Source organism: Galeopterus variegatus, unplaced genomic scaffold (genome assembly GCF_000696425.1).
Source record: "Galeopterus variegatus unplaced genomic scaffold, G_variegatus-3.0.2 Scaffold8001, whole genome shotgun sequence".
NCBI lineage: Eukaryota > Metazoa > Chordata > Mammalia > Dermoptera > Cynocephalidae > Galeopterus > Galeopterus variegatus.
The window spans coordinates 63,978-73,225 of NW_007734112.1; the positions used below are offsets into that span (position 1 = coordinate 63,978).

Genomic DNA, 9,248 nt, shown 5'->3' on the forward strand with positions numbered 1-9,248 from the left:
CGGCGGACACGGCCACGCGCTCCAGTGGCAGGGGGGCGGGGAGCCGCTGCGTGCCCGTCCGCCCGCCCGCCGCGCGCGCCTGCGGCCGTTGGGGTGGGGGTGGAGGGAACGCGCCTCGCGCGGGCGCCACTCGCACTTCTTCTACCTCTCACCGCCCCAGCTTGTCCTTGTCCCCAGGCCGCTCTGCCCCGCCCACGCCCCGGCGTACCTGCGCGGCTGAGCGGGAGAGGAACAAGCTCTTCTCCAAAACACTGAGGAATGAAGGACCCCCACGCAACTGCGTCCGCACACACGCGTGCTCCGCCACCGGTCTATATACCCGCGACTCAGCCTAACATGTTGCGACCAGGCCAGGCGAGCGGACAGCCAATCCAGACTTCGTCCTCTGGGCTCTTGGAACAGCAATTGGGTACGCACTCAGGATGAAGGCGTGGCTCTTGATTGACTTAGGCTCATGCCTATAAGACCGTGAGGATCTTGTTCCCCTAGTAACGGATTGGCAGTAAGAGAGGCCAATAACTGAGAGGTACATCGGAAAGGAGGGTGGGAAGTTCTTTGATCGATACTCATGACAGCCAGTAAGTACGCTGGGCTGCTCTCATTCGTTGAAACGTTTTCCTCTGGGCGGAGATCCGTTTTCAATGCAGGAGCGGTTGCTCCAAAAGGTAAGACCCGTGTGCTTTGGGGAAGTAAACCCCAAGCAACTAGGAGGTGGGTGCCTGGTAGGCCAAGGAAGCCTTCGACCAATCGCAATGCCGGAAGGAGCTGATTGACACGGGGGTTGGACTGCTCCAAAGAGACCGAGGCGCTGGGCCGCCCTGCCTTCTGGGGCGGTTACGAGGTTGTCCGGACTCCGGCTTCTGCCCTCTTTCGGAGCTGATTGACACGGGGGTTGGACTGCTCCAAAGAGACCGAGGCGCTGGGCCGCCCTGCCCTCTGGGGCGGTTACGAGGTTGTCCGGACTCCGGCTTCTGCCCTCTTTCCTTTCTTTTCCCCACTTGTTGGGTCCCGGCCCTGAGGCCCCCTCTCCCGCCTTTTCCGCACAGTTTGGTACCCAGGGAACCAAGTGGCAAAGTTTCCCGGGGTTTTTTTTTTTCTTCTTTTTATTACAACTTTTTTTTTTCCGTGCGGCAGCCTAAGGGCACTTGCTGGCTCTTATCGTTAGCACTATTGCTGGGCAACTGTTAAAGGAAAGGCAAGGAGTAGCTCCCGTTGCGTACGCAAGATCCTATAACAAGGTTGCATGTGGAAACTACTGTTGAGTTTAAGAACATGCATTTCTACCCGGTTGTTTCTGGCAAGTGCTGCTGCAGGTTGGCCCGACGGCCGGCTCGTGGTGTTTCCATGAGGTTTTCCCTCGTTGTTGCTGAGGAACGGGATTTTACAAAGCCCGACCAAGTTTGGGCTTTTTGCAACATCCTGTACGTCACCACCATTGTCATTCAGTTTTCTAATTGCTGTGGGTGTGGGGAGCTTATTTCTTCATGTTGTTACGCCTTTGAAAGGTAACTAGTCAAATTCCTATAGGGACAGCCCAAAATTTTTCCGAAGCACTTCAGGAGCTAATCGGCGCCCCAGCCTGCTTCAGTCCACGTCCCTTAGTATTTTGCTGAGCCCCCTGTTGGTCACCAGGAGCATTTTATATGGAAATAGTTTGGGTTCCAACTCGTTAGGCACTGACACGCCCGGGTCCGTCCTCATTCCAGGCATGTGACCAGGCGAAAGAGTCTTCCGTTTTGCTGAGAATTTTGGAAATGAAGCACGTGGAGCGTCTCTGTTGTGGGAGAGAGAAGCCGAGCAGGCCGGCCCAGCCCGGGCTGGAAGGAGAGAGGGGCGCTGGCAGCCACCTTTTGGACGCAGGCCATGCCCTCTCGCCTGCCGGCACGGGGCCGGGCCGAGATTGGAGTGATGGTAAAGTCCCTTCTTGTCCCCCAAAGCTTCACTCCCGCATCAGCCGCGCTCTTTCGGCATTGATTGAGCTCCGAGGGCTGGGGTCAGAGATGATCAAAACGCTGCTCCCTGCTCTCCCTGCTTCAAGACTACATCCCTGCTCGCCGTCACCCATTCAGCAGACGCGCACTGAGCTGGGCTGAGTGCTCCCCAAACCAGGAAACAGGCGTCAGGGGACCCTGCGGGAACGGGGGAAACTCTGCCAGAGGAGAGAAGCCGCTGAACGTTTTCTGGAAAGAGAAAGCTCCAATACCGTGTTAGCCATGCTAAGGAATTTGGACTTTATTCTGAGGATGGTGGAAAGTCCCTGAAGGGAGTGGGGGGTTTTTTTGTTTGTTTTTTGTTTTTTTTGTTTGTTATGGTTAGGATGAAGGCTAGGTTGCAGCAACTTTATCAAATTTTTTTTTTTTTTAAAGATGACTGGTAGGGGGGTCTTAACCCTTGACTTGGTGTTGTCAGCACCACGCTCACCCAGTGAGCGATCCGGCCATCCCTATATGGGATCCGAACCCGTGCCTTGGTGTTATCAGCACCACACTCTCCCGAGTAAGCCACGGGCCGGCCCCCTGAAGGGAGTTTAAAAGGTGGACTAAGAGATTTGCATTTTACAAGATGACCCTCCAACTTGAAACCTAATGTGAGTAGATTGGTGAAATCTTAAATTTACAGGTTGGTAATTTAACACAGGTGGCCTGTAATGGGGGACATGGCTACTCGTAATCACATTTGAAGGAGTTTTCAGTGAACAGCTCTTTTTCTAAGGCAATTTGGCAGTATCTATTAAGATTGTGGATATCCTTCAAAACAATAATACCACTTCTTGGTTTATAGCCACATTTGTTTACAAAGGCATGTACTGCAACATTGTGAGCATTGTTAGAAGAATTAACTGAAAACTTAATGCTTATCAATTGGCAAATTGTTTAACGGTGATATACATGTAATACAGAATACTATGCAGCAGTTTTAAATAGAATGAAGTAGAACTATACAGATATGGAATGGTCTCCAATTGTTCATTGGATTGTTAATTGAAAAAAAATCAAGTTCAACAAAACATAAAGTGAATAAACAAAACACCTGATTTCTGTAAGTTAAAATAGGTATGCAAGTGCATAGGGAAAGTTCTAAATTTAAAATAATAGTCATTACTCCTAGGGAATCCAGTAAGTTGGGAGTGATGAAGTTAATGTATTATTTGAAAATTTTACAGTGAGACTGTGCTCAAGTACTGTGTTGTGTAATGAGAGGTAGAACAGAAGAAAAGAAGGTAGGGGAAATGGCTTACCAGAGGCAATATGCAGGCAAGACCTCTCAGGTGGCTGTTGCTGTCTTCCAGATTATTAACCCTCAGACCCCAGATACTAGTTACTTAATAATACTTGGTGAATGTTCAGTGATTAACTTACCACTAATAAATTATCTAGAGCAGTGGTTGGGGGGTTGGAGAGAAATATGCCCATTGCCCCAGCTGGGTAGAGGGGCTGCTAGCATCTAGTGGGTAGAGGCCAGGAATGCACAAGAGAGCCCCCCCCCAACACACACACACACACACGCACACACACACACACACGCACACACTACAAAATCTAGTGGGTAGAGGCCAGGAATGCACAAGAGAGCCCCCCCCCAACACACACACACACACACACACGCACACACTACAAAGAATTATCCAGCCAAAAGGTCAATAGTACTAAGGCTGAAAAACCCTGGTCTAAGTCATCTTAGTCATCTAAGGGCGAATTCCCAGCCTCATTCTGTTCTTTATCTCCACTGCCAAGCAAAATATGCAAACCCCTCCAGTATACTACTTCACCTCTCTCTTTCTGCCAATTCTCCCCAAAGCCCTAAGAGTCAGGGTGGGAAAAGGCATGGGCAAGACCCCAGAATATACACTTTAGTGAAGGGAGTGGGAAAGTGATGGGAAATATTAGGTAAGGTGATTAAAAATATACCTGTATATATCTCTTAACTGTATTAATCTGTTTTCTGTTGCTTATAACAGAATACCTGAAACTGGGTAATGTGTAAAGAAACAATTTATATTTTACAGTTTTGGAGGCTGGGAAGCATGTCCAGTGAGGGCCTTCTTCTTGTGGGGGCTCTCAGCAGAGTCCCGAGGTGGAGTAGAATATCACATGGTGAGGGCCGAGCAAGAGTGCCTCACTTGCTCTCCTTATATAGACCCCTGTCTACCCTGATAACCCATTAATCCATTAACCCATAATTCTGTGAATGGGTTAACCCATTCATGAAGGCATAGTCCTCAGGATTCAATCACCCACCTTTTAAAGGCCCTACCTATCAAATACCATGTTGGGGATTCGTTCCAAGGTGAGCTTTGGAGGAGACAAATATTCAACCCATAGCAAACTGTTAAACTCTTTGTGAACAAAGACCTAGTATAGTAATATTCATTGCAGCATTGTTTGTAGTAGAAAGAGGAAATAACCTAAATGTCTGGCTACAAGGGACTGGTAAGATATAGTACTACAGTACAGTATACTTGTAGTGGACTGTCATATAACCATACAGAAAATGAGGCAGATGTACATATATGGCTATAGAGTGATCTCCAAGAGATATCAATAAATGAAGAAAGCAAAGTGCAGAATTATGGGAAAAGTACACCTGCATTTGTGTAAAAAAGGGAGGAGGGATGCCATGGGGTGATTATTTCTACTAAGATATACTGTATTGCTATAGTTATCTATACACATTTATTCCTGTATGTTTTTAGGAACATTCACACGTTATGTTTGGAAGGAATCACTAGAAACTGTTAATGATTGCTAACAGGGAGGTGAACTGCGGTCACGGTAGGAGAAAGGCTTAGTTTTCATTCTGTACCCTTTGGTTCTGTATGATTTTTTTTAACTTGTGCCTGTATTATTTTTCAAGAAACTTAATGTTTAAATCAGTTGGTTAGAGCACAGCCTCGTAACACCAAGGACAAGGGTTCGGATCCCCATACCAGCCAGCCACAAAAAAAAGAAAAAATATTCTTAATGTTAAGTTTAGATTTTAATAGAGGAACTGTGATACAGAAATTTAATCTTTAAAACAAACAAACAGGATGAAATACTGCATTATCCCTTATAGGTAGGTATATGAGGGATTTTGAAAATGAGTTTTAATCTACCTCCTCCCAGACTGCTAACCTCTTTTCATTTTGCTCCTTACCGGACAAAGATAATAGAAAGATCCAAAGAGATCTTTTACTGGCTTAGAAATTCATGACTAACTGGATTCCTCCATCCTTTGGCATTGACTGTCTGCAAATACATCACCTCCTCAAACTCTGTGTAGTGCCGACCATGAGCCAGGCACCTTGCTAGTATTCTTTACAAGGACAATCGCATTTAATGTTCACAGCAGCCATATTTCCCATTTTTCAAGTACAGAAACAAGTTCATAGAGGCTAAGCAACTTGCTCAAGGTTGCACAGCCAGGGCTAGTAGCTAGGACTTTGACTTCAAGTCCATGTTCTTTTACCCATTCATCAGTACTGCTCAGGGAAGGATGATATAACCCTGAGTACACAAAAGGGGCATCGTCTCCTTAGAAACCCTTCAAAGGCTGAGATTTTCCTTCATTCTCATGGCACTGGATAATGCTGCATAGACAGATTTCCAAGTGCTTTGAGAGTTCTGGAGTCCATGGCAAGTCCTGGTAATCTGCAGCAAAGCTCTTTGCAAAAGGCTCCTTGCAGCACACTCTGATACTACATACAGACCTAGGAATCTTCACTTCCTATGGCTTAGAGGAGGGACAAAACTTCAAGTATAAATAGCATAGCATGTATCAAGCACCTACTATCTGACAGGCATAATGCCAGGCAGTTTTTAAATTCATCCTCACAAAAACCCTATGAAGTATTAACTCAGTTTTACAGATTAGAAACTGTGGCTCAGAAAGATTAAATGACTGGCCCAAGATCACATAGCTTGAAAATAGTAGAGCTGGTATTCACAATCGAGTTTATGTCACTCTAAACCCAAAACCCATTGGAAACAGCCTGAACAAAAAAGGGAAAAGAAAATAAATAAACAAACAAACAAATCCAAAACCCAATAAGGAAGAAAGAAACATGAATGAAATATATATAATTGCTCATCTAATCCTGAAACAGCTCATTTCAGCAGATGGGGAAACGAAGGCAAAAAAAAGTTAAATAATTTTTCACTCCTCCAATTGTGAAAAATTATACTTTGCTGATACCAAATGTTGACAACAATGTTGGAAAATAGTTATGTTTATGTACTGCTGACACAAGGAGGACATATTGGCATAACCTTTCATGGGGTGAATGGAAAGCATCTATTAATATTTAAAATCCACACACTCTATGATGCAGAAATTCTACTTTTTGGTATCCACCCTGAAGAAACACTCCCACATGTATACAGAGAGCAAAAAATGTTCATTATAGCACTGTTTAAAATATTGAAAAATGGGCCGGCCTGTGGCTCACTCGGTAGAGTTCGGTGCTGATAACACCAAGGCCACGGGTTCGGATCCTATATCCCCCCCCCCCCCTGGCTCACTGGCTGAGCGTGGTGCTGACAACACCAAGCCAAGGGTTGAGATCCCCTTACCGGTCATCTTTAAAAAAAAAAAAAAAGATAAAATATTGAAAAATGGGCCGGCCTGTGGCTCACTCGGTAGAGTTCGGTGCTGATAACACCAACCCCCCGGGTTCGGATCCTATATCCCCCCCCCCCCCTGGCTCACTGGCTGAGCGTGGTGCTGACAACACCAAGCCAAGGGTTGAGATCCCCTTACCGGTCATCTTTAAAAAAAAAAAAAAAGATAAAATATTGAAAAATAGTCTAAATGTCTATCAATAAGGGAATAGCTAAATTTACTATTAATATATCCATATTAGAAAATTTTATGTGTCAATTTAAAAGATTGAACTAGTTTATATATGTGCATATACAGGGGTATTCAAAAAGGATTATTATCTTTTAATTCAATTTTTCCATGAACTTTTTGAAGTACCCTGGTGTATGTGTTTGTTTTTATATATATTTATGTATTGTTAAAATATATGTAACACTATCTCAAGAGCATATTGCTGATTAAAAAGAGCATCTTACAAATTATGTATAGTACATCATATGTGCTTTAAAAATATCAAAAACTATGCACATGTGTTTATTGTTTGTAAATGCATAGAAAATGGTCTGGATGGATACAGAGCAATTTGATAGCAGTTGCTACCTCTTTATGAGTTTTAAAGAGACTTTTTCTTCTTAAAGAGACTTTTACTTTTTGTGTATTGCTTTAAAAGTTTTTTACATTAAGAAACTTTTCATAATTTATGTAATTAAAAAAGTAACTTTTTGTCATAACCGTAAGAGTAGTTTCTGAATGCTTATTGTGCACAGTCACTCAGCTGAATATTTTATGAGTGTTATCTTACTTCTCACAACAGCACTAGGAGATAGGTCTAATTATTATTTTTTATTTTCCAGGGGAAGAAACAGGTTCAGAGACGTTCAGTGCCTGAAACAGCCAGGAATCAAACACACCTTTAAAACCTCGAGCCTAAAAAGTAAATGAATAAATAAAAAATAAAACCCTGAGCCTAGTGTAGTCTGTCAGAGAATAAAGGAACTAGAGGACAGTGTGACAAATGTTCTCTGACCCTTGGATATGGTATTGGGAGTCCACTAAGAAGTGTTGTAGCCCAAAGAGTGAATGCTTTTTCTGAAGAGTCCTGGTGGCAATTGTTAGAACTGTTTCCTGACATTGCTGTTTCTCCTTCTTCCAAGTACCTGGCAGGATTACCCTTTCCTTCTCCATTAAAGATAGGCATGACCATGTGCCCTGCTTTGGCCAAAAAATGTGGTCAGAAGTGACACATCTCTTCTAAGCAGTAGTCTTTAGGAGCTGGTGATTATTTGCTGAGGTCTTTTTTTTCCCCACCACCACCTCTGGTATCTTAGTTGGTTCCCACTGCTGTAACAAAATTCCACACCCTGGTGTAAAGCTACACAACTATGCCAGTCCTCGAGTAAGGCAAATCATAACTAAAGCCAGAATGTTTTTTTTTTTTTTTTATACTAAATTTCCATTTGTATTGGTAGGGCTAGGGCTCAGACCCTTCAAACCCATTGTACAGACTGGGTCACCAGACCCCTAGGCTGGGTCCCCAGACCCCTCACACGCAGGCCCGTGCTAGGTAATTGGGAAAGATCCCGGCAGCCATTGGCAGACAACACGAGCTCAGTCCTCAGCAATGATGGCAGCAACTTGCAGGTCCAGCAGCTTGCAGATCTGGCGGTGGCGACAGCCTCTCAGAGGGTCTTGGGGGCACTGGCAGCAACAGCTTGCAGCAACCGCCTCTAGCAGCAGTAGCAGCCTCCTCGTGCCCCCCTCAGCCCCCGGGAGCATGGAAGGGGGCGTCACTGTGGATCAGAGCCACTCATCCTTTATACTTAAGTCCATAACCCAGGACACCTAGGGGCACATGCACAATTACATAAGACAATAACCAAGGAACACCTGGGCGCATGTGCATATTTACATCAAATGCTCGGCAAGATTCTGAACATCTGAGGGGCCCTGACCATTTTCCTATATTTTCCCAACACCTGGGTAATTTATAAATAATAGAAATTTATTTCTCACGGTTCTGGAAGCTGGGAAGTTTAAGATTAAGGCACTGGCAGGTTCAGTGTCTGACAGAGGCCCAGTTTCTGCTTCCAAGACAGTGCCTTGAACACTGTCCTCTCAAGAGGGAAGAGCAAAAAGGGCCTAGGGCACTCCCTTCAGCTTTTTTTATAAATTTACTGAGCCCATTCACGAGGGCTCTGTTCTCATGACTTAATCACCTCCTAAAGTGATTTAAATTACCTCTTAATACCACCGCATTGGCGATTAAGTTTCAACATATGAATTTTGGGGAACACATTCAGCCCATAGCATCCAGTGTCATTCCATATGATGAATTTCCCTCAAACTGGGTTCCTGAGCAAAACCAATTCATATAGAAACACTCCTCCAACTCCAACATACCCAACCTGTGATGGGCATATCACATGAGAAATAAATCTTTGTTGTTTTAAGCCATTGAGGTTTGGCGATTGTTTGTTACTACACTACCTGGCCTATCCTGACAGTTATAGACATGTTTCCAGATCTTTCAGCTTTTTAGAACATATTAAAAATCTAGGTTATTGGGTTGGCCGGTTAGCTCAATTGGTTAGAACATGGTGTTGATAACACTCTTACCTGCCAGCCACAAAAAAAAAAAAAAAATATATATATATATATATATATATTTT

The 9,248-nt window shown here is 44.3% G+C and overlaps 1 protein-coding gene across 1 annotated transcript in view; it reads right to left on the reverse strand.

The window, feature by feature from the left end:
* G3BP1 (GTPase activating protein (SH3 domain) binding protein 1) overlaps positions 1-260 on the reverse strand; it is a 27,816-nt gene extending 27,556 nt beyond the window's left edge. The window contains exon 1 of the mRNA XM_008592531.1: positions 209-260. The gene's annotated coding sequence lies outside the window, so the exon portion shown is untranslated. The remainder of the gene's footprint in view (positions 1-208) is intronic.
* Positions 261-9,248: the final 8,988 nt, after the last annotated feature.